The sequence below is a fragment of the Pleurodeles waltl genome, chromosome 2_2 (assembly GCF_031143425.1).
Source record: "Pleurodeles waltl isolate 20211129_DDA chromosome 2_2, aPleWal1.hap1.20221129, whole genome shotgun sequence".
Classification (NCBI taxonomy): domain Eukaryota; kingdom Metazoa; phylum Chordata; class Amphibia; order Caudata; family Salamandridae; genus Pleurodeles; species Pleurodeles waltl.
Window position 1 is genome coordinate 744,939,041 of NC_090439.1, and position 27,273 is coordinate 744,966,313.

The following is a 27,273-nucleotide window of genomic DNA, read 5'->3' on the forward strand; positions in this document are numbered from 1 at the left end:
GGAGATTTAGCTAATAAGTTAGAAAAATTTGATTCCAAGTTTTTTGATAGTTTTTGAATCGATGACGCCATTGCCTGCTGAACAGAACTTTTAATAAAATTACGAAGTTCATTCCTTATTTCCTCTACACTGGGAACACTCTGTTCCATTGGAGAGGTAGTAGGTTCCATTATAAAGAAAATATATATTATTTAATTATAGGGAAAAAAATCTCAAGCAATAGGTAGAAAAAAATATGCCTAAATAACAAATAGGGCTAAAACTCAGGCAACCGAGGGTTAACAGAGGAATAAACCAGAGTTGGAGAAGAAAAAACTCCTCCTCCCCCTGGGCGGGGCTGAGGAACGAGTTACTCGGGACTGACAGAAGCTGGGTAATAGCCGAAGCAGCCGTCGGACAACTGCAGAGCAAGGTAGGAGCGGTAATGAGGAGTTTATTTGTCGCATCAGGAAAAAAACGAATGACGGTTATTTGCCAGACGCGAAGAAACGCGTTTAGAATGCTGCGCGCGAGGCGCGCACAAAACTGTTCAGATTCTCGGCCCAGGAGCAACCGGCGTTGCTACCTGAGTTCCGAGAAGGGAACGCGAGCGCGAGAGAAGCGCGCTGTTAAATCAATGCGGCAACATGCCGACAACAAAATATGAAAGCGGAACACAGTTAAATAAAATAATTATAAACAAACAGTTTGAAATAAAGTAGCGTCATGAGAGGAATTTATTTTTGAACTTATCTTGACTGCAGCAGCAAGAAAAGGGGGCTGCTTGCAGTCAAGTGACATCACAATGGCATGGGATCATTCCTATTGGTTGTGATATTCTTATACTACTTTTTCAATCCCATTGGCTGTCTGTGTTAGTCTTATGGGATTTGTAGTTCTTCTTGACTGCTGCTTTATTAATAAATCGAGAAAAGAAACGCATAATAGGAGCCTCCGGTCTTGTCATAAAACTTTACAATAAAGATTCAATTTTTAATCTTCATGCTTGAAAACATGCTCTGTCTTTCATATGAAAGAGCTACTCACCCAGGATTTCAGTTGTTTGTGGGACAGGTAAAGATGTGACCATGTATTATTAGTAATAAGGTACCCCCTGCTGCATATGATAAGGATATTACAAGTCCCCTCAGAGTTCCGTGACCTCATAAAGGAACTCAGTCTTTGACCTTGTCCCTCTGTATGGTCATAGAATTCCTCACTGACTTGCAATTTCCTTATAATGTCTGGCAGGGGGTATTTTATCCCATTTATACTGGTAATAGAATGGTCAATTTAAGTTATATATAACTTTCACAAGGAGAATGTTGATTAAACACCGCCCAATGGCAATGCTCTCCAGAGTGGGGAGGGGCTGACACTATGATGACGAAACCTATATTTCACATGGACCTTTGAAAGATTTTCTATCTTCCACAGAGACCAATGAAATTTGAACTATGGAGTTTACACCACTGTAGAAACTATCCTAACATGCACTGTATGCATTCATGCAAGGACATTGAAAACAATTGTGGTACAATAAACATTGTTATTGGTATTGTAAGAAATTGGGTTGTTGGTTGAGAAGGGGTGTTAGAAATGGGGTCTTTGGTTGGCAGTCAGGCTATCTCCTGTCCAAGCAAGGACCCTCACTGGTAACTTGGCACGAGCAGGAAGGCTTAACTTCAGAAGCAATGTGTAAAGTATTTGTACCAACACACACAGTAATACAGTGAAAATACTACAAAATTGACACCACACCAGTTTAGAAAAATAGGGGATATTTATCTAAATCAAACAAGGCCAAAACAACAAAAATCCAACATACACAAGTTAAAATATGAATTATCAAAAGAATAACATAGAAAACAATGAAAACGATGATTTTGCACAAAGTACCTGGTTAGCGTAAAAAATAAAGCCGCATGGGCGAGTGTGCATCAGAAAAGGCAGCGATGCGTTGATTCCTTCCTCGCAAGGAAGGGCGTGCATCGTTTCTCCTCCGTTCGGGTCGGCAATGCGTCATTTTTCTCCCTCGCGGGAGAGCGATGCTTCGATTTCCGGACGGGGCACCTCAAACCCGTGCAGGTTCACAATGATTTTGACGCCCAGGGACGATGCATGGAAAATTCTGTCACACTGTGTTAGAAAACCACACTGCGTGGGGTTTGTGTCATTGTCAGCAGCCACAAGCGAGCGTTGTGCGTCGTTTCTCCAGCCGAGATGCATTGATCTCTCAGCCGCGATGCAGATAGAGTATTGATTTTAGCCGCGAGGCCGGCGGCACATCGTTTATCAGCCACGTTGGAGATGGTGCATCGTAAGTTTCCCCACACGGCGTTCTGTGCGTGGATTTTCTGGTCTTGGTCTGCCAACTTCACTTATCAAGGGCCCAGTGACTGGATAGGGCACCACTTGGCAGTTCAGGAGTCTCAGCAGAGAGTTCAGGTGCTGACAGAGGAAGTCTTTATGGCCCTGAGACTTCAAAACAGGAGGCAAGCTCAGTTCAAGACCTTGGAGATTCTTCATAAGCAGGAATGCACAACAAAGTCCAGTCTTTGTCCCCTTTCACAGGCAGACGCAGCAACTGCAGGATAGCCCAACAAAGCACAGTCACAGGCAGGGGTAGCACTTCTCCTCAGCTCTTATCCTTGGCAGAGGTTCCTTTTGAATCCAGAAGTGATCTTGAAGTAAACTAAAGTCTGGGGTTTTGAGTCCAACACTTGTACCGCTTTCTGCCTTTGAAGTAGGCATACTTCAAAGGTAAGTCTATTTTGTTCACAGGATCCTGCCTTGCCCAGGGCAGGCCCCACATACACACCAGGGGGTTGGATACCGTATTGTGAGAGGGCAGGCACAGCCCATTCAGGTGTGAATGACCACTCCTCCCTCCACTCTAGCACAGATGGTTCATCAGGATATACAGGCTACACCCCAGCTCCCCTTGTCTCACTGTCTAAAGGGGACTCACAAACAGCCCAACTGTCAAACTGACCCAGAGAGGCAATCCACAAACAGGCAGAGTCACAGAATGGGTTAAGAAAGAAAATGCCTACTTTTTAAAAGTTTCATTTCCAAACTAAGAATCTAAAAACCAACTTTGCTAAAAGATGTATTTTTAAATTGTGAGTTCACAGACCCCAAACTCCACATTTCTATCTGCTCTCAAAGGGAATCTGCACTTTAATAATATTTAAAGGCAGCCCCCATGTTAACCTATGAGAGAGATAGGCCTTGCAACAGTGAAGACTGAATTTAGCAGTATTTCACTGTTACGACAAGTAGCACACATCAGTACATGCCCCACCTTTAACATACGTTGCACCCTTCCCTAGGGGCTACCTAGGGTCTACCTTAGGGGTGCCTTACATGTATGAAAAGGGAAGGTTTAGTTTAGTGGGTACACTTGCCAAGTCGAATTGGCAGTTTAAAACTGCACACACAAACACTGCGGTGGCAGGTCTGAGCCATGTTTACAGGGCTACTAATGTGGGTGGCACAACCAGTGCTGCAGGCCCACTAGTAGCATTTGATTTACAGGCCCAAGGCACCTCTAGTGCACTTTACTAGGGACTTACTAGTAAGTCAAATATGCCAATCATGGATAAACCAATCAGCAATACAATTTACACAGAGACCCTATGCACTTTAGCACTGGTTAGCAGTGGTTAAGTGCCCAGAGTCGTAAAGCCAACAAAAACAGGTCAGAAAAAATATGAGAAAGGAGGCAAAAAGTTTAAGGATGTCCCTGCAAGAAGGGCCATTTCCAACAAGGGGGAAAACCCTACTCAAACAACAACCACAATCCTTGTCAGAGTGAACCGCAAAACTCACTAAATTAGCCTATGCTTAACTCTCCAGTAGCTTGGCACAAAAGCAGTCAGGCTCAACTTTAGAGGCACTTTGTTAAGTATTTATGCTGGACACAATCAGTAATAAAGTGAAACATTACACAGGACAATCCTAAAGCAATTTTAAAAAATACAGAAAGTTTTAATAAATACAATGACCAAATTCCAATCAGTAGAACTGGAGATATTGCATTTTAAAGGTTTAGATACAGATAAGTGCCAAAAGGTACAAAGTACCAACTGAGGGTATCTGGTCACACTGGACCGTGACAAAGTCACAAATTCAGGCCTACCATGATGGGGCAAAGGCCGGCACATGACCAAGTTTGGCTGGATATAAGTTGTACCATATGTCTTTGGTGCAAGGTCTTTGCTTTACAAGGCTTTGCGTCACTTGGCGCCAGTTCCAATGAGGATTTCAGCTGTGCGATAAGGCTTTGCAACACTCAGCGTCTGTTCTGATGAAGCTTTCAGCTGTACAGAGGGGCTGTGTGTAGCTCAGCGTTAGATCCGCTGATGTTTGCATATGTGCAGTGAGGCTCTGCATTGCTTAGTGTTGGTTCAGATTAAGCTTTCAGATGTGTGGTGAGGTTCTGGTTGGTTTTGTGTCTCTTGGCGTTGGTTGCAATTAAGCTCTTAGCTTTGTGGGGCTTCATGCCAGAATTGATGGCACCTTCTGTCTGAACCCTTCCAGAGGGCCATGGGGTATGCAGTGGCTACTGGGCTTAACAATGGTTTTTGAGGGATTTTACTCTTGATATCCCTACTATAGATCCTGAGCAACTGGGCCAATGACCCTTTCTGCACTTGAATCTCAGTAGTAGCTATGGACAGGCAGTCAAAGGCTCCCTTGGGAAGGGTGGGGAGAATAGATACAGATTATTGAACATGACTCATAACTCAAAGTGTATACAGTACGAACAATAAACCAATATCCAATCCAATGCTTACTTTTATAAGAAAAATAAGTATGTTATTTGTAACTCTACACATTCAAAGGACTAACGACATTCATGGGCAATAACACAACCCTTTCGAGGTTGGGGCTGTAGTAGTTGTCAGGCAAATCTCTGTTCAACCTTCTTCCTTATAACGTGGTTGGAGTTATTCTCCATTCACTAGTGGCTGCATCCAGGGAATGCTCACCAATTAGCCATACTCAAAAGATCCCCTTTGACAGTTCAGGAGATAGTCAAAAGTGTCCATGGTGCCACTGCATCTTTAGCAGTGAGTCTCCTGGGGTTACTCAGGCCCAATTCCAATCTCACCCACTCTGGCGGTATGGCAATGTTCAGCGGTGAAGTGAAGGCCCTCTTTGTTTTGATCCTGCTTGGTGAAGTCGTGCTTCCCGCGGTATATGCAGCAGCACATGGCAGGTGCAGACTCTGTCCATCAAGCCATGCTGCTAGCTTGTTCCAGTGTTTGGAGCAGCTTCCGCTCTGTGAAGACGAGGTAAGTCTTTGCAACAAGGCAGAGCATGCCTGGCACTTCCCATATGGAGCTAACAAGCTTATTTTGAGTTCTGCTTCTTTTGAAGTGTACTTTTCTCCTTTTTTTCTTTCTTCTTGAAAGATTCTCTGTCACAGCAGGCAAGACGCAAGCTAATTGCCTCACAACACAGTTCATGGGAATGATCAGAAGTCACACCTGGATGTCAGGCACAGTGATAATCCTAGGATACCATCCCTGGTCTGTATGATTCCCTTATCAGCCCTGTCTCCTTCCAGAGATATGTACAGACCTTTTCTTGTGATCTTTCACTGAATCAAAGAGCAACTCTTTTGAGCTGTAATGGGAGATTCTCTTCCTCCATCTTCCAGTTGGCCCTGTACTGTACCCTTCCCAGGCACACATCCATCCATCACAGAGTCACTACATCTGCACTGTGCAGCACTCTACATCTACCTGATGTCATAAACACACCACTTTAAAAAGTAGAGTGAACTTGTAGGCTTCACTCAGTGACACAGACAAAAAAGACCTGTTCAGTCCTACTGATCACTAAATGCAATGTTTCCACCACTGCGCTATTGCTGCTTAACTCTTGGTGAAGGTGGTAACCTTTCACCACTATGAAGATAGTGCTTTGGGTGCCCCTCCCAGTCCAACAAGACCCTAATCTTGGCAGGGGTACATGTCTTTTACCATGCATAGGACATTTACAACCCAACACCTTCAACTAAGCAAGGAGTAGTTCTCTTTTATGCCAGTCAAGGGTCCACACCTGAGGAGGCATCGCTAGAGGATCAGAGACTCACTTCAACTGCGACTAGGAGGGCTCAGAAAGGTTCAGTGCAGCAGATCAGCTGGGCTGTTGCATGGAGGCCTGTGGAGCTTGTTGTGTCCCTGTAGCTCAGAACTGGAGGTCAGCCAGCTGACCCTTGAAATCACTCAGGTTAGCCTAAGATGAAGGAAACAGGTCCAGTCTTACATCTCACAGTGCAGGGCGGGCCTCAAATATCAGAGCAGTCCACTGGGAACAAGGCAGTACTTCTTCTGTAATGTTCATAGGTCAAGGAGTGTACTGATGAGTGGCTCAGGAGGTCCAATATTTATAACAGCCTCTGAAGTGGGATCGATTCTGTATACTACCCCCACACCTGGTTTAAGAAAGGTCTCCCCTTCCTCTGTCAATGCTCCCAGAAGCCTAGGGTGACAGAAGGCTTGTGTCAGATTCCTTTGTGTGAGTGTGTTGGAGGCAGCTCTCTGAAATGTAATTGGAGCTAGGAACAGCTCCACCCCAACCATTCCGGCTGCATACACAGCTGGGCTCGAGAAACTGCACAGACCCCATGCTTGTGTCTGAGCGGCAGTGACTGCCGCTCAGACCAATGCTGCTCAGACCAATCCTGACACTGCTTACATGCTCTGTATAGCATGTAAGTAGCACCATGATTGCCCGGAAGCCTGTGATGGTGTCCCAGCAGTGAATGCTAGGACACCAGAAGAGGATCGAGGCGGCAGGTGGAGGCAGCGGCAATAGAAAGAGGTAAGTTAATTTTATTAATTATGTTTTATTCCGTCCCAGCTCCTCCACCCCATCCCCCACTCCTCCCTTTCAGAAATGCAGCAGCCACTGCTAATGATGAGCCCACCACAGCTAGTGAAAAAGCACTAACAACTTTGAAGAGGTGAAGGCTTATGAAGCGTCAATGCTCACATAGTACAGCTCATAATGCCAGACTCCTTACAAATGAGAACGTTTCTGAGATTTCACAATTATTTGGGGGCTTAGAGGCCTCAATGTTCCCCGTGCAGCACTTTCAAAATAAAGATATAAAAAGTATTAATAGTCATTTTCAATCAATCATACAATGTCACAATTGGTAGATGGACAAAAGAAGTTTCTCAAATTTGTAGAGGAAAGACAATTAATGATTAGTCAGAATATAGAAAATTGACTGATTCTGTCAATTCATGAGTAAATACCATGCAACAAGATAATGCCACACAATGACATAAGCATCACTAGCAAATAATAGATTTAGCGGGTCCGTTAACCCTCTAGCACAGGTTACAACAACATTATCCCAGAGAACTGTCAATATACAAACTGAGGTGGAGCTCTTTTACAGTAAAAAGTGTCACCTCCAGAACACATTCAAACTAGCAACGTAGAAGAACCAGTTGATTTAGGGGCAGGGGAAAGTTAAGAAGCTTCAATTCCTAAATAGCCTATCTGTGCCTGAGGTTACAAATTTAAGGCTGACACCCCATCCTACATCTGGTACAGGTGAGTCAGGGACTGCACAAGCACATGGCTCTGAGACAAGTAGTGCAACCAGAGGGAGAAAATATCACTAAATAAATGTAATTGTTATGTTTGTTTTATACTTATTCTCATGTGTATGACATTAAAGTTTTGCAAATGCTTAATGTTATCCATTTGTGCAACATGTTCTGAACCCAAAAATGAAGATGATAAAAAAATCAGAGTAAAAGGAAATATTTTTCGTTAAACCATAACAAACATGTTGTCTAGAGTATCATTTGATTGCTTTGTGTCTGACTTACCTTACAAATAATGCATTGTAATGTCTGTGAAACATGCTCTGCCCTCTGCACCATGAGATGCATCCTTTTGGGCTTGTGGTTGTGGGTTTCCATTGTCTGGATCCACATCTGATTCAATTTCCACATTAGGAAGGCACCTCCTTATGGCAATGTGTAATACTGCACATGTAGCTATTATCTTGCAACAGATGTATGGAAATTACCATAGAGCTCCACCGCTCTTGACTTCCACCACTCTTGTGCAAACACCTAAATTGTCCTTTGATGATGCCAAAGGTGCACTAAATTACAGAGCACGTGGTCGTGTAAAGTTGATTGTATCTTCGCTTACTTCAGGTACACAAGTCTAACACTAGCCTAAATTACCATATGCAGTTATGTGTACTGGAAACATGGTTGTTTGGCATACTGATAAGGCTTACAAAGCAAAACTCCATTGCAAACATCACCTTGAGAGAAGCAACTATATATCCCACTGTGGCGGAACATGCATGAATCATGTGTGCTGCCTGGAAAGCGGGCTACAAGGTCTGTTATCATACAAGAGGCATCACAAGCTAGATATTGAGGGAGTGATTTTGTTTTGCAATTACATCTAATAAACTGATTTGCAGAAGGTAGGCATATGACAACAACTATACCAATTACACAGCCAATAACATTTGGGAATTATGCAATATGATAAAAACGTAAGGGGCTTATTTACAAGCCCCTGGTGCTGCCATAGCATCACTTTTGTGTGTTTAGTGCAATGTGATGCGCCACATTACAAACTGGCGCAATGGGACCATTGTGCCAGTTTGTAAAGCCCTGCACCACATTATACCTGTGCCAGGTATGATGTTTACAGGGTGGGCATTTCCACATTAAAAGTCACACAGAACTGGTGCAGTGAAATTTACATTTCACTGCATCGTTCTGCAACTTCACTGCGTCAACAATGTAATGCCTGCTCGGAGCAGGCGTTCAACTGATGAAAGGCTTTTACCAAGGGAGCCTTCCACGCATTGCTGGAGTAGCATCATTTGTTTGACGCTAGTCCAATGCATCAGTTTGGTGCCACAGATGTGTCAGAATTTTTGACTCATCTGTGGAAATGTATGCCATGAAGTGTTGTATCATAAATACAGCGCTACCATGGTGTTGTTAAGGTGTTCAGGGCTGGAGCAAGAAAACTGGTGCATTGATTCCAATGCACCAGTTTCTTGTAAATGAGGCCCTAATTTTGCTGTGTTGTACGTACTGTTGGGATACAGAAAAACCAACATAATTATTAATGTTAGACATTACAACATCAAGGAATCTTCTAAAAAAAAGCTGCAAGAAGCATCTTGTGGCACTCCCCCTTCAACAGTTATTACTCCCTGGTAACTTCTGAAGGCCAAAAGGTGAAGTGAACACAGTATTTGAGCATGAAATTGAATTGCATTACTTCCACCTCTTGGTGTTGTAGTAGTAGATTTAAATCTGCAATTATATTTAAAACAACTGATTACTTAGTTTGTACTTAACAAAGATCTCATCCACTGTCTGGTTTCTGGTTAAAAAAAAAGGTTACCCTAACCAAAAGGTTACCCTAACCAAATAAAATCCTTACCCTCCTTGCAACAATATAAAAAGTGGCCCTTGTGAAAGTGCCTAATGCATTTTGGGTGGCACCTGGTTACCAACTGATTCAGGTTGCTAGTAAATTGCACATACAATAACTGCATTTTGCAACTAGTCGCAAATTGTGACTGCTTCATACGTACTAATACCAATTCGCTATTAAGGAATTCCTAGTACCGATTTAGTATTTCTTGTTGTAAAAATTGCAATTTCAGATTCATTCAGATGACAAAAAACTATCCAAATGACTTTCATACATAGGTATACAGCTTTTTGTATTCACAAATGGGCTGAAATAGCGATTTAGACAATTTGCAAATGCAAAAAAAGCTTTAGTTCATTTCACCCTTGGCCCCCTTTGTATCACTGTCTGGGAAGAATACACAGATTTCAACAGCTAAGCTATTCACAGTCATGTGAGCGAGGACACTAGCAGAGCTACAAAATTGGTTAGGGTAAGAAAAAAACAACTTTCTAAAAGTTGCCTCTCCAGAACTGTAATTTAAAATCCGACTTTATCTTTAAAGATGATTTTAAACTACAACTCATTTAAGTCCAAACATGACATTTCTATACATTCCCAATCAAACGTTAGCACCTATTAAATGTAATATATTATCCTATAGAAGAAGTAGGCCTTACAGTAGTAAAAATGGATTGAGGAGTTTTTCAGTAACAGGACATTTAAAACTTAAAAACATGCATTACTTTTTAAATACAATGCACCTTGCCCAATTGCCTGTTTAGGGTCTACCTTAGGGGTAACATATGTATTAAACAGGAAGGCTTATGACTGACAACACATTTATTTTGCCAGGTCGAATTGGCAGTTTTAAACTGCACTAGAAGCTGCAATGGCAGGCCCGAGACATGTTTTAAAGTTCTACTTTAGTGGGTGGCACAAAGAATGCCACAGATCCACTAGTAGCATTTAATTTACAAGCCACAGGTATTATGTAGTACCATGTTCTAGGAACTTACAAGTAAATTAAATGTGCCAATCAGGTGTAGACCAATTGTACCATGCTTTAAGGATAGAGCACAAGGACTTGGGCTCTGGTTAGCAGTGGTAAAGTGCTAGGAGGTGTAAAGGTAAACATTTTGGCGATGATCCTGCAAAAGGGCCAAGTCCAACAGTTATGTTATTGTTATATTATTTGCAACAAGTGTAGTAATACACACAAATTTAGGCATTTAGTATTACAGTGCAAGGGTCTAAACCCATGGTATTATCATAGCATCTGCTGGAACATCATACTCTTGAACTTCTCTACTGAACTTCACTGCTTTACATTATGGGCCTAGGCAAATAGCTTACGGTCTGACTGTGCTTAAACACCTGTGGTTATAACTACTGTACATGAAAGAACAGTATGGTATAAACCATGTATGCAGAGCCATAAAGAGTAAAATGCCATTTATTACCATTTTTGAGAAAGAGAAGGGGCAAATGACCACCTCCAGGCTTTGCCTTTTATAAATAATGACCCCTTTTGACATTCACATATTATATCTATGCAACTACATAAGTGTGTGTTTGTGTCTGTGTGTTTGTATGTGTACGTAACTGTAACAAATTGGGATGTTAGCTGAGAGCCCATCTCAAATAATAATCACAGTCCTTGTCATGGTGAACCACTAAAGTGACTAAATAAACCTGAGCTCAATTCCCTGGTAGTTATGGCAAAAGCCAGATATGCTTAACTTAGAGGCAATGTGTAAAGCAGCAGCAGCCCCTCCAATGGCGTAGAGGAGCATCGCCCCTCTGCTGCAGGTGCAGCAAATGTGAAAAATACAATGATAATAAACTGAATTTATTACCATTTTATTTTTCACTGCTCCCAGCCTGAACCGAAATTGAAGGCGAGTGGAGCTACTGCTACCAGTCAAACTAAGGGAGCATCGAGCCAAGCCACTTAAATCAATCCTGGGGCTTCTCTCGTGCTGCTTAACATTATCAGCAGTATGAGAGCAGCATCTAATTTGGTTAGGGGAATTAGTTCAGACCACGCTCTCAGACAGACTGGAAGCACGAGGCCCGGAACAGGTGAGCAAGTGCAGTGGGTAGGTACAAATTTTATTTTGAAGTTTATGACCCACTGACTTTCACTGCTGTCAGCTTCAATGCCAGAGCTCTCAGTCCTGGTCCATTATAAACACTGTTTAAATTGAGTTATGATTGAGAGCTTTGGTGATGACCTTAAAGGCATTGCTGGGCTCTCACAGTGCCTTTCAGTGGTTCAAAATAATTGATGTGCTTGCCCGACAAATTATTCATGTCACCAGCCGCCAGTGCTGTAAAAGATATGTGCAGTCCTAAAAACAGTAATAAATTAATAAAAAATAGAGGAAAATGTATTAAACACAATGATAAAGAAATAACAAAAATCCAAGAAGGGAAACTAGAGATATGAATTTTCAAAGTTCTAAGTACAAATAGCACCAAGAAGCACAACATGCCAATGATAGTCAATGGTTGCGGGAGGACCAGTGCTTAATATGTGCTTGTTGTGTCCGGGGCTGAGCACCGGCACTTATTTTTAAGGGCCAGCGCTTAATCTTCTGCCTCAAGCATTTGCTGAGAGCAAAAGACACATATGGGAAAGACGGAGCAAGAGAAAAACGAAAAAGCCCACAAAGGTAGAAAGCAGAAAGCTGCATGGAGTGGCTTTAAATGGATTGAAGAGGCCCAAGATGGCTTCAGGATTACGCTTCCTCAGTATTACGTGCTCACACATTTAAATGCAGCAGCCGCTTGTTTCAGAGGAGAGCTTTGGGCACCGGCACGTTTTTATTTACAAATTAAGCACTGGGGAGAACAGGTACGAGTTGCAGTTTGACGATGTGATGGAGCTCGACTAGGATAAATTAACCAGGTTCGTCCTGGTCAAAGTTTTGACCTGGTTGTCTTTTCTTTTTGGAGTACAAAATATTGAACACACTCATGGAGTATGACTTTTTTATATATTCAAGTGCGGTTGTGCTCTATTTTAATTCAAAGTGAGCTGTCTACATAAGCATGCAGAGAGTAAACTAGGTGCTTTCTGTGCTTTACCACCCACATTTTTTATAAGTTACCATATCAACTGTTCGGCCCTCTGCAGGGATTTTTCAAGTTGATATTGACTTGTGATTATGGCTTTATGTCACAATGATATGTATTTGTTTTAGCATCATTTTTTACCCTTTTTGAAAATATTTTTTATTGAGCAACATGTGGAGAACATACTTTAATATACATTTCAGAGCGCAATCCTATTAAAATTCTATACATGGACAACAACAACATGATAAAGTGCCTTGTGCAAACCAGTCCTAGACAACTAGAACCATCGGGGTCCTAGTCCATATAAAAGTAGCAGCAAGGGCTTGAAGTGCATAAGTAGATAGCAGCCGAACAGATTGTGCAAAACTATTTCCCTGAGTACCACATGGTTAAAAAAACATATAAAAATAGCAGCAAAGGCTTAAGGTGCATGAGTAGATAGCAAACAGATTGTGCAGTACAGCATGATTCCAAAGATCAGTATACAATTAAACAGCAAATACAGTAATTAAAAAACTTAAGAGGAATGAAGAGAAGAAACTCCTCACCAATAACAACTAATTTCTATTAGTATTTTACCTAAACCGGAGAACCCAATGTTAAAGTGCTAAAAAAAGGGCAACACTGGGCCTCGTGCCCCACCGGAACGGAAAGCTTTAGCACATCCAGGACTTTGTCTGATTATATAACAATAGATGTTTAAAGTGCATACAAGGTGGCCAATATGGTGGCGTGAGCGGACGAGTTTCCGTGAGCTCCGCCGCCCGGGCCTCACTAAAAGCATTGTGACCCCTGCATATTGCCTCCTGGACGCCCCGGCTTGCCGAGGGGCGTGCTGAGACAGCGGGCGCCCGGGAGAGAAGACCCGGGGCTTGCCTGTGGGCGTGCGGGGCCGGCGGTGTCGGGCCGTGCCTGGGCCGGCGCGCTGCTGTGCGCGGCAGGGAGCAAGGAGAGCCGGACCTTGCGGGGAGACCCAGAAGGCCGGAGATCCCAGAACGGACCGGTGGGGCCACTGGCAGCATCGGAGGAGGCCAGGCAGACCTGGTAAGAGAGAGGAGCCTTGGCGGACTCCGCCCCTGGGGCCTACGTAGTCCATTTTGGGCCTGGGCCTGTGACGCAGCCCTGACCGCGGAGGTGGTGGCGGAGCAGAGAGGACGCCCTGCCGCCGGCCTTGGTGAGGGGGCCCGGCTTGGTTAGAGCAGGCCCCGATCAGCGGCATAATGGGCCGGCTCTGTACTCCTCAGGGACGGAGGATAAGGAAGATGCCCAGTCGGCCTGGTGAACAGGCAGGAAGGCAGCAATGTGAGTCAGCGGCATGAAGTAGAAGGTGCCATAAGACGCTTCGTTTACCTGGCTGGAGAGAGGGCGGATAGTCTGAGGAGGTCACTGGCATGAGAGACGTGCTGGGCGGCTGGACCAGCTTAGGACGGAGTGGTTGGGGCCTGAGGCTGAGGCTGACGGCCAGTACAGGAGAGGCAGTGTCATGGCTTCATCTAAAAACCGGCGGGAGCAATCGGTGAGGGACATGCTGACTAGATCCCAGCCGGCGAAAAGCGGCCCCACTGAAGGAGCAGCGGCTACAAGGGGCTGTGATGACCGAGAGGAGGTGGACAATGACGGTGAGGCCCCAGATACTAAAGGCTTTCTCTCTTCCCTGTTTGATTCACTTCGGAGCGACCTGCAGGAGCTTCGGAGGGACATCTCCCAGGAGATGAAGGAACTACGCACGGAGATCACGTCCCTCTGGGATAGAGTGGCGAGCGTAGAGGATGGTGAGATTTCTCGAGGGGAGGAGGTGGAACGCATGCAACAGGAGATAATACGTCTTCGCGATCAACAGGACCTTCTTCAGATCACGGTGGAAGATTTGGAGAACCGGTCACGGCGGCATAAAATACGCATTAGAGGGGCCCCAACAGGAGCGGAGAAAGAGGATATTTGGGAGTTCGTCACGGAGTTGTTCCGCTCAGTCTTGGGTTCAGATGAATCAAGAGAGATTATGCTGGACCGCGTTCATCGGGTGGGCCGCTCCGGGGAGCCTGGAGGTCGGCCGCCGGATATTTTAGCATGTGTTCACAACTATGGATTAAAAGAAACCATCCTACAGAGAACCCGAAACCTGTCACATGTACAGTTCCGGGAGCATAAGCTGCAGCTATTTCAGGATCTCTCGCTGCGGACATTGCAAAGGCGAAGAGACTTTAGACCTATAACAGAACATTTGCGGGCTCATGCGACGTCCTACTCCTGGGGTCACCCCTTCCGTCTTATGTTCCGGTGGGAGGACTAGTGGCATCAGGTGAGGTCGGTGCCAGAGGCAAGAAGGATACTGCAGCTGGAGGAGACTGGTGGAGAGCCCGGGACGGCTGTGGAGGGGGATGGCGATGGTCACCCGCGGTGGCGGCGGAAGGAGAGGAAGAGAAAGCAACGACGGCCCACCACAACAGAACAGGCTTTGGAAAGACAATCGTTATTGAGCAGACTGACCACCGGGACTAATAACTAGCTGATGGGTCGTTGGGAAATGCTGCTGAGATCTGGAGTCGTGCGAGCTTTGAGGGGGGTCTTTGATCATTCTGGAGGGGCCCGGGCGGGGGCTACTCTGAATCGCTGGACCAGTGGTGACGAATCCGGACGGATCTAATGGCCCAACGAGACTTTACCTCTTTAGACTTGTGTACTAGAGGACTTATTTGTTCTAAGCACCTGTTGTGCATTAAGGTTGAGTATGGGAGTGCTTCCACTGGAATTTCGATAGCGCCCGTCCTTGCCTGCGCTCACTGTATGGAAGTCTGCTCTAATGGAGAACCTGGTGTGGGTCCGATGTTTGGTGTGCTTGCAGAAGAATGTAACTGGTCTGACATCATATGTCCTTTAAGTGTTTAAGCCTGAATGTCCGGGGACTTAATAGTCCAGCAAAGAGATTGGCGATTTTGTCTGGCCTTGAGCAGTCAGGGAGTCATGTCTGTCTCTTACAGGAAACACACCTGGTGGCCAAGGATACGTATAGAATGCGGTCAAAGTGGTTCCCTAGGCAATTTTGGTCATCAGCCCCTACGATACATGCGGGGCTGGCGATACTTTTGTCGAAGTCCTTCCCTGGTGAGGTAGTTGGTAAGCTTCATGAGGTACAGGGGAGGTTCCATGCGCTCAGAGTGCGGGTGGGGACCTTCCACTTCACTATTGCAACAATATATGCACCTAATACGCAACAGGAAACATTTATGAGGCAGGCCATTTCACCGGCGCTCACCACCCCTGACAGTGCCATTCTCGTGGGGGGAGACTTCAACCTGGTAATGGATAATGAGATGGATAGATCTGGGCATCGTTATGGGCAGGCTGGTGCTCTGACAGCAGGCGGGAGGCAGTGGCTGGCTGAGTGTGGTCTGGAGGATGTTTGGAGAAGGGAGCATCCTAAGCTCCGGTACTATTCCTTTTATTCTGCGGCCACCAAAACGTATACATGTATTGATTTCTTCCTGGCCTCCGCGGGGTTCATCTCTCGAATCCGGGAGACCACCATCGAGGCCCGGGCCTTGACAGATCACACACCTATCACCCTGGAGGCGAGTCTGGATATGAGGCGTGTGGGAATCCCCAGCTGGCGCTTTCATGACACTTTTTGCAGAGTAGAGTAGCGGAGGAGACACCGAGACACGTGATAGTGGATTACCTTAGCATTAATGATGACGGCGGAGTTAGCATAGAGACCGTATGGGAGGCCCTGAAAGCGGTGGTGCGGGGGGAGGTGATATCCCTGGCGGCTAAAGACAATAAAGCACGGAAGGAACTGAGAGCAGCGCTTGAGCAAAAGGTAGCGGCTCTGGAGGGTTCACATAAATGTACTGGTGCACCTAGAGTATGGCGGGAGCTGGAAAGAGAGCGACAGCAGCTAAAACGGCTAGACTGGGACAGGGCTGAATACGCCTTAGCAAGGCTCAAACATAAGTACTACATCAGAAGTAATAGGTGTGGGAAGCTTCTAGCACACCGGCTTAGGGTGCAGCGCTCCGCAGCGGCCATAAAAATGATACGCTCCCCCTCTAGGGGGGAAGTGCACACTGACGGTCAAATGGCAGAGGTGTTTGCTGAGTATTATAACGGGTTATATTCAGCGGATGAGAGATGTGTGGACCCGACTGCATTTTTGGCGGATAGTACTATCACTCCGCTTGGGGAACACGAAGCGTCCTCGTTGGATCAGCCCATAAGAATAGATGAGGTTATCTCTGCGATAGCACGTCTAAAGAACGAGAAGTCGCCTGGCCCCAATGGTTTTACGGCACTCTTTAATAAAACGTTCTGCCCAGAGTTGGCACCTGTCTTGGCAAGGCTCTTCAACTCCTTTCGGGTATCCGGGGCTCTCACGCCTTGTATGCTGGAGGCTACCATTACTGTTATTCATAAATCCGGGAAAGATCCGGAAGATTGTGCCTCATATAGGCCTATTTCGCTTCTGAATATTGATGCCAAATTGTTTACGGGTATCCTAGCTCACCGCCTCAATCCCTATATGCCAGGCCTTATCAACCCGGACCAGGCGGGCTTTATACCCCACCGACAGTGTGGAGATAACACAAAGCGCTTTCTGCATTTAATTGACAAAACTGGTAGATCACGTAGAGAGGCGCTCCTCCTTTCTATTGATGCGGAGAAGGCGTTTGATAGAGTGCATTGGCCCTATATCTTCCAAGTGTTAGAGCGCTTTGGGTTGGGTCCGGGGTTCAGGACCTGGATCCAGTGCATCTATCATGCGCCCAAGGCTGCGGTACGAGTCAATGGAACCCTGTCCTTGCCATTCTCGGTGGGACGTGGAACACGGCAGGGATGTCCGCTTTCTCCGCTGCTATTTGCGCTGTATATGGAACCCTTTGCGCAGCGCCTTCGCGATAATCCCCTAGTCGATGGTGTCAAATTTGGGGGCGAACATCACCTTATTAGTCTCTATGCGGATGATGTGATCCTCACCCTCGCAGAGCCCATGGTATCGCTTCCGGCTTTGATGGTAGCTATGGAGGAGTTCGGGCAGGTCTCTGGATTCCGTGTGAATATGCAGAAGTCGCGAGTCCTCGGCCTGTCCATCTCAACCGATCATGTAGAAGCACTGAGGGCCCGCTATCCCTTTGTATGGTTGACATCGCAGGTACCCTACTTGGGTATCGAACTGGCAACCTCAGCAGTAAAGACGGTGAGCGTGAACTATGCGACTTTAACTCGAGAGGTCCTGCGAGACCTTGGGAGCTGGGGGAAACATAACCTCTCCTGGCTGGGCAGGGTGGCGGCAGTGAAAATGACGGTGCTTCCGCGCATACTCTATGTCTTTCAAGCACTCCCTCTGACTCCTCCGCCTCGCCTGATAGCGACCTTACAGGCCGCGATTTTGAAGTTTATTTGGGATGGTCGGCCGGCGCGGATCCCGCGGAACGTTCTATACCGCTCTAGGGGGGAGGGAGGTTTGGCTGTCCCCTGTCTGTTGCTGTATTTTCAGGCAGTCCAGTTCTGCTTTCTTTTAGAGTGGAGCAGGCCGCTTTCGGAGAAACACTGGTGCTTTATGGACCAGGCGGTGGCGGGGTCTCATATTTGGAAGGAATCCTGGTTCCGACGACGGCACAGGGCGGACGGATTGTATTCCTCCCCGGTCACGAGAGTGACGATGCGTGTGTGGGACACTGTGGCGAGTCGGCAGGGGCTCACAACGTTTCCATCCCCTATGTCACCAATCGGAGAGAACCCTGACTTCCCACCAGGCCTACAGGTAGAGAGCTTCAGCCGATGGTATGATGGGGGCTGTAAGAGGGTGGGGAGTCTTTTTGACGAGAGTGGAGTGATCCCTTTTGAGCAGATGAAGGAGACGTATCAGCTGACTGAGGCGGACAGACTATTGTATTATCGATTACGACATTGGGCCCTTATCCCCTCGAATAGGGCTTCGATAGATAGACCACTCACCCCGTTTGAGAGGTGAATTTTCACAAAGAAGGATGACAAAAGAGTGATATCGGAGCTTTACCGGTTCCTGCAGGGTGGGGGGCGACCGCCTAGGATGAGGGGTCAACAAAGGTGGGAGAAAGAATTGGAGAGAGAGTTCACGGAGGAGGAATGGGATAATATCTATTACAGAACTCATCACACGGTCCATAGTGCTCCCGGGACAGAGACGGCCTACAAGATAACTTCCTACTGGTACTTCACTCCAGCAAGAATAAACGCATGGGACCTGGCTAAGTCTGGCCTTTGCTGGAGGGGGTGCGGTAACACGGGCACACTAGTACATCTTCTATGGCACTGCCCCAAACTACAGCGATATTGGACGAGTATATTAGATGACATTGATAAGGTGTTTCAAACAGAGATCCCTAGATTCCCCTCATATGTCTTGCTGGTCTTACCCAACCCTATTACGTTTCCTCTTCGCTCATTAAGGGGACGGCAGATGGCACTGGCTCTTAATGCTGCCCTTCAGACAATCATTGCTCTATGAGGCACGGATAGGTTGCCAACGTATGGGTCCTGGCTCCAGAAATTATGGTTTATTTTGGCAATGGAAAAGCTGACTGGCATCCAAGCAGAGGGTAAGCGACATCAGTGTGTTATGGAGACCTTTCCTTCAGATCCTGTCTACAGAATTTACCGAGCTGACGTGCCCAGCATATCTAAGAGTACTGGGGTTGACCCGAGAGGTTTAGTGGGATGATGGGGATTGGACTGTGAGAGTGGCGGAGATGCCCATACAATTGGAGTGGTGAGGTGTTCAGGTGAGAGGGAGGCGGAGCATACAAGCGCAGAAGCACGATTGTTCTTGTTCCTTTTTTCTTTTTCTCATGTTCGTTTGAGTATGAGCACTGTGAGATCCAGCTTTGAATGACCTCTGGCCCTGAGGCTGATATGAGTCATACAAGACTGGGAAGATGTTCCCCAATTTGAAGACTGGGTTGGCTGTGGGACGAGACGCATATGCGCAGGGCTATGCGGCGTGTCATTATTGAAATGATGGGGGATCATTGCAGTGCTCTGTATTGTTCTTCATGTTTAAATGCCAATAAACAGATTTGATCCATAAAGCGCATACAAATGTAGCAGCTGAATTAATTGAGCAAGGACATTTTCCTAGGTGCAACCTAAAGCACCAAATCAATATGAGATTCAGCATATCCCCCACAGAGTAACATAACTCACACTAACATAATGAAGGGAAACAATTGTTCACATATCAGCCAACCTTAATTTCCTAAAACCAGTGTTAATGAATAATTAACTCCAAATCATTCCTAAAAAACACTCCATGTTGCATTAAACCTCCAAAGAGCCCCATCCTGTTTGGCATAGACCATTTTTTCACAGCCTGTGGTACGGGGACCCCTGGGGGACTGTGAAGCCTCCTCAGGGGGTCAGCAACTGCTAAGAAAATTAAAAAATATATCAGATTAGGTCCCCTGCTTTCAGTAATGACTCAGTGGGGGGTCCCTGGATTCCAATAAAGATTCAGTGGGGGTCCCCAGGCTTCAGTAATTATAAAGTGGGGGTCCACAGAAGTAAAAAAAATTGGGAACCACTGGCATAGGTCTTTTCAAAAGATCGAGTCCTAACCATTTTATGATGCCAGTGAAAATATGAGGGGACCGCATCTGTTTTCCAATTTTGAAGAATCAGTGACCCAGCAACGCAACTGCTATTGAGATAAAATATTGTTGAAATAGACTTCATGAGATGAGCCAAATAGCTCCAGCATCAATGATGGAGAAACTGTTGCGGACATAAATTAACTGATTGCACGAAACACCTCCTCTCAAAATTGTTGAAGCATTGGGCACTCAAAAAAGTATGAACTCAGTCACCACCCTCAGCTGCCTTAGATCTAAAGCACTGGTCTGGGTCCAAAGGATACATGCTATGCAACAGTTTGGGTGTATAATATGCTGCCCATCTAGATACGTGATGCCATTCTCTTAAAATTGGCAGATCGAAGTGATCTATAGCCAACCAGGGAAAAGGGGCTGTCACTCTTTAATACTATATTTCTAATTAGTTGACTAATGGTCTTTAAGCAATAGATCAGAAGTGCAGCCTCATTAGTCTGTTGATGTAGTAATTGATACCAATTGCCCACTCCTCCCAGCCATGTTTCATATATATCGGATGGCATATGTGGGGTCTTTTCCTTTATAACTATATAATTATTTCTTAAGAAGCTGGAAATCTGGGTAAAACTAAACCATAGTGACAAACTCTGATCACCAAATTGTTGAAGTAGTAATTCCCAGGAAATCAAATTCGGCCCATTATAAAAGTCCCCAAGTCTTAGCCCTTGCCAAGCCTGAGCCACTTTTTTTGATGTTGCCAACTCCCAGACTTCACAATCCAACAACAGCATATAAGCATGCATTGCGGGGTTTCCCAAGATGTGAAAAAAGGACTGTAAACGTATGCAAGGGTCGACAAGATCTTGTACCTCGGTTTCTTGGGGAGTTTGGCGGTTCGAAGAAAGACAGGAAAGCGTATTTGACTTTTCACCGTCATACGATCTAATAAACAATTGTCATTAACTGTGGTGTCTGCTGTCAACCCAATCAAGAGATCTATTAGGGCGACCTGGTAATAGGTTCTAAATTGTGGCAAGGCAAGGACTCCCTGCGCTTTATGTAACTGCAAAATAGGCATTTTAACCAGAGGTAGTCTTTTAGCCCAGACAAACGTTCTAATATTGGTGTTGAGTTCTTTAAAATAAGAACTCCGGATTTTTATGGGAAGATTAATGAAAAGGAATACACACAAGGGAAAAATGGACATTTTGGTCAGTGCTAATCTGCCAACCAGCAGCTCTCTCGCTTTGGCGAGGGTTGCACTATAATTGAGTCTAAATAATCGTGTATAGTCATTTGTAACAAAAATCCCCAAATACCTGAAGGGATGCTCTAGAATCACCCACAAAATAGGTGGGAGCTCAGTGTGATGTGAATTGAACAATAAGAGTTCTATCATGGCCTGATTAACTTTATACCCACCCACATGTGTAAAATTATCAATTTCGTACACGGCATTCAAGATGTTAAAACTGTCGGCCTTCAAATATAAAATCATTTAGGGGGTCATTCTGACCCTGACGGGCGGCGGAGGCCGCCCGCCAGAGTTCCCCCCTCCAGAACACCGCTCCGCGGTCATAAGACCGCTGCAGTGATTCTGGCTTTTGCACTGGGCTGGCGGGCAGCCGCCAAAAGGCCGCCCGCCAGCCCAGTGCAAAAGGGCCTTCCCACGAGGACGCCGGCTCAGAATTGAGCCGGCGGAGTGGGAAGGTGCGACGGGTGCAGTGGCACCCGTCGCGTATTTCAGTGTCTGCAATGCAGACACTGAAATACAATGTGGGTCCCTCTTACGGGGGCCCCTGCAGTGCCCATGCCATTGGCATGGGCACTGCAGGGGCCCCCAGGGGCCCCACGACAACCCATACCGCCATCCTGTTCCTGGCGGGAGAACCGCCAGGAACAGGATGGCGGCATGGGTTGTCAGAATCCCCCATGGCGGCGCAGCAAGCTGCGCCGCCATGGGGGATTCCCAGGGCAGCGGAAAACCGGCGGGAGACCGCCGGTTTTCCCTTTCTGACCGCGGCCAAACCGCCACGGTCAGAATGCCCTGCGGGGCACCGCCAGCCTGTTGGCGGTGCTCCCGCCGACCCTGGCCCCGGCGGTAGTGAACCGCCGGGGTCAGAATCACCCCCTTAATCTGTGAATAACTCCATTTTTGGCATCCCCTCAATAGGTGGTAAAATGTCTTGATTATTCCAAATCCTTGACGCTAAAGGTCCTATAAAAAAAAAAAAAAGGAAGCAGAGAAAAAAGGCAACCCTGATGGCTACACCGGTTGATCTTTACTATTCCCACCTTAAAAGAATTAAATATAATCTTTCCCTCAGCCCCCAAATAAAGCCTTCTAATCATGTGTATAATAAAAGGAGGGAGGCTGAATCTGTCCAAGATAAACAAAAGGGGCTGAGCAATTAACAAGGTCAAACGCCTTTTCAGCATCCATCATGAGAATAACTGCTTTTTCTTTGTTAGCTGAGAAATAGTCAGTTGCTTAAATCAATAGATATGTGTCAGCTGCCATTGACCTTCCAGACAAAAAGCCATTTTGATCTGGGTGGATCACAGATAGCGCAAACAAAGCCAGCCTATCTGTCCAGATCTTCATAAATAACTTGAAGTCCACGTTCAGTAGATTTATGGACCAACATGAATTAGGGCTTGTGGGGGCTTTACCTTTCTTAATCTAAATAACCAAAACTGATTCTTTTACATTTATAGGTATTTCCGCTCTCACTTTAATACTATTAAACAGAGCCAGGAGAAAAGGGAGGAGATCATCTAAAAGGTTTTATATACCTCTAATAGAGTTCAAATACATTAGTGGCATAGAAGTTAGCATATGGTGGCTTATAAACCTTCATTTTAAAAGCCTAACTGAGAAATTAACATGAAATGTAAAATGTGCACATTTGAAATCTGGTGGACAATGTGGCCTCCATTCAAATTTGGCATTTCGTTTTGCCATGAAAGGATGTTGTGCATATATAATTGAGTAAGTTACTGACACATATTAATATCAAAAGTATAATTATTAGATTAATATTACAATTGAAATATTAAATGAATATGAATTAATCATACGTATATTGATTTAACTGAAGTTATTAATGTGAGTTGCATGTGTGCAGAAAAATAAATGCACGTTTAAAACTGTGTACTAAATTTTCGTGAATAATGATTGCAAATCATTTGCTTTGCATAATTGATTTCAATTGTAAGGTGCGCAATATGATTTATATGTATTAACTGTGCTAGTGTGTATTTAGACTTTCTTAGCTAGACTAGGCCTGAAGATTCATTTTTGCAGCAGTAGAGGAAAATTGCTTGTTTAATTCTGTTTCTCTCTGACCTGAATTATTTCCTAGGGTGCTGACGTATTGTTAAATGTTCTATTGTATCAAAGTTGGGGGTTTTGATATTAACAAAGTAGCAGTATTTGTCCTAGCTGTCGAACAAGAGAGGAAACCTTATTAATTTCACTTGAGAAATTTTCAGCTTATCCTGTGTACCTTGAGAAAGGACCCTGGAGTTGCAATCAACTAGAAAATGTAATATTGTTTGCACAACTGTATGAATTCACTGAGATGACCATGCATCTTCCTGAGAAAATCCGGAATAGTTGCAAACTTGATGGTGTCAGCCACTACCGTTGGATGTTGATTGTTGTGCGCGAGATGGGCCCACCTGGAGGACCAGTCGCAAACCTGTGGACATTTCTAGTTAGGGAGAGACTTTTGAAACTTTTTTTCAGTCGTGGTTGTGTTAGCTTGCCGATGACCTTGGATGTTGGACAGATCTCTTTTCTCCTCAATCCCTTATACTCTTAGATGTCTTCTGAAGAATTAAAGTTATCTATTCTAGTTTCCCCACTTGCTTTTGCTCTTATGCTTTACAGTACTAATACGCCCAATCAATTCTGAATTGCTGACTTGTCCTATGTACAGCCCGTGTCCTGCACTGTCCTGATGCTGCTGGCTACTGATGCTGCTAAACGTTGAGTGCTCTGCTTGATGAAACTTTCCTGTCTCCTGCCCCATGAGGAGAGGTATAACTCATATTGTGGTTTCTTGTTTCCTTTTTAGCTTAGATAATTACAACAGTGTATTTTTTATAGTTACCCTAGTTAAATGATTTTTAAAAAATAAATTTTGTTTTTTCTTTTGTTTTGCCCGCATGTGTTAGCCCATTCCCACACATGCAAGTCCAGATTTGGGTTAGAGAGAAGGATGGTCCAGCTCTGAAACTAATTGTTATTAACTTAATTTTGATGATTTACTGATGTCACCATCAGCTGCTTTGAAATATGAGTTTAATGTGCATATTATAGTTAATCTCCGTCATTCCTTTGGAGTGCATCACCGTATTGATGCTATGTATATCTAGGCCCTCATTATGACATTGGTGGTATTTTCCGAATACCGCCATGGTGACGGCTGCAACATAACACCGCGGAGGTGAACATCCGGCCGCCAGATTATGACACACACACAAAACCGACAGAAACCAGCCACAACCACAAATCCGCCAGACCCAACAAACGTGAAAAACTGTCGGAACTAGCACCGATACTGTTACGCCAGCAAAGCAACGCCCTCCAAATAATGACCCAAGAATCACCACAGCGGACATTTAACGGCAGTAAACCCGCGGCAGAAATGGCCACTCAAAAGCAAAGCACGCCAACATTGGCCAGTCCAAAAAACCCATACCGAACACAAATACACACACTCCACAAGCCCAACAGCACTATAAAACACCCCCCCACATCACCCACAATCCTTGGAAACCACAAGAAGATCGCTACATCTTGCCAGGCCAATCACAGAGATAACTGCACACATACCACAACTACCAATTCATCCGTCAAGCACCACACACACCACCACATCACTCAACAACCTCTGCACAACACACAACACCCATGTCCCCACAAAGGCAACCCCGTTTCCCTAATGAGGAGTTGCAGGTGATGGTGGAGGAAATAGTCAAGGTAGAGCCACAGCTGTTTGGAGCACAGGTACAGCAGATCTCCATTGCCAGCAAGATGGAGCTATGGCAGTAGATCGTGGACATTGTGAGCGGCATGGGATAATATATCAGATAGGTGGAACGACCTACAAGGCAAGGCACCAGCTAACCATCAGGAGGACTGGCGGTGGACCCCCGCCTTCTCCCCCACAGTTGACAGCATGGGGCGAGCAAGTCTTGTCAATACTGCATCCTGAGGGCCTCACTGGAGTCGACAGAGGACTGGACACTGGTGAGTCACTATTACCAACCTATCACCACCCATACCTGCATGCCATGTCACCCCCTCACCCTGACTCCCTTCATACCACTCCATCCCACACAGTGCACCACCCCAATTACCACGCCTAAATGTCTACCCCTGCATGCCATACCCACTGCAAGCACATCCCTCCCAGCTCTGCATGCACACCCACCAGCAATGAATGGGCAGCATATAGAACTACCAATCCCACAATCCATCACCAAACACTACCAAAGGTGGGAGGACAACACCAATATCATTGGGAAAGGTAGAAATGTGGAATATGTGACAGACAATTACCCTAACAAATCACTTACATCCCCACAGGTGCTCCAGCCAATGTCATTGGTGAGGCGGTACTACGGAAACTCAGTCCCCCACCAGAAGAATCCCTCAGTGATGACAGCAACTCTGGAGGTCTTGATCTAGATGAGCTACCACATCCCACAGCCAGTCCACCACAGGGCCCTTCCTCAGACTCAAACACCACAGCAGCCAGCCAAAGCCCCCAAAACTCTCTGTCCCCAGGACATGTCAATCAGTAGTGTGCCCACCTGTACAGGGACCCAAGTCGACACCACACAGGCAAGACGATGAAAGTTCTGGTGTAAGTGGGAGAGGGCACACCATTCAGGGGGCACAGGGGCCCAGGGACAGTCGGAGGACAGCTGTGTGCCAGGGGGAGGCCAGGCCCAGGGAACCAACTGCCCAGGAGGCACTCACAAATGTGCTGGGGGCATACCAACAATCTCATGACAGGATGGGTAAGGTGATCAACATCATGCAGGAGAACTAGCGGCTGCAGGGGGGAACACCAACAGGAGGTCATGCAACAATTGCATGCCTTGAATACCACCATGGCCTCCATTGCAGGCGTGCTGAGTGACATGGCGAACATCATGAGTGAGTACACAACACACCAGTGGGCCCCTTCCACTAGGCAGTGTACTGACCGGCCCTCCACATCTGCTGCAGCTAGTGGACAGGAGGCCCTGCCACAGGACTCACAGGCCACCAGCACCCCTCCCCCTGCAGAAGGTGAACCACCCTGCAAATGTTCCCTACGACCCAGACAGACACCAGAGACAGTTGCGAAGACCAAGACCACCGCCAGGAAATGAGCACCTCCAGAATGTCCCTCTTGTGTTCCACTGATTCACTTTGTTCACTTTGGACTGCCATTGTTCCTCTTCCTATGGCCCCATGGACACTGGACCTGTGCTTACAACAGACTGGGGCACTACACTGGACTTTTCCCAACCATCACCCCATTCTATTGCACTTTCCATTGTATTTTTGTTATTCAAATAAACACCCTTGAACACAACTTGAATAATAGTGCTTTATCAGAAAGAAATGTGCAATGTATTGAACTGCATTATCCTGTGCTTTGTGCAAATGCCCTGTGATGTGTGAATCCATTCAACAAATGTGTCTCAGCAGGCTGTAGTCATCACATCAGTACATTGTTGTAACCACACCAACATCTGCAATAAGGGAAGGCATAGGTGACAGTCAATTGTGATGCAAAGGTAGTGACTGGCACAACAGAACAGCCACACAGTACTTTACTAAAATGGAGACATGTATAGATCAACAGTCTTACCTGAGTGTTATTGGAAGTACTGCTGAATGACCACTTCCTCCTCCTCACTGTCCTCAGTGTCCACTGCTGCCACAGGTGCATTGTCACCATCCTCCTCCTGCAGATAGGGCACATTGTGCCTCATTAGTACATTGACGCTAAGTCTCGCTTACCGCCATGCTGACTGCCGCCAACATACTGCGACCGCAGTGGTATACCGCGACCGCGGTGGTATACCGCTACGCGTATTATGACCCACACATAGAAATCCGTCACTATACAGACACACACACAAGTCCGCCACACCAAAGGTCAGTGATAAAATGGCGGTACCA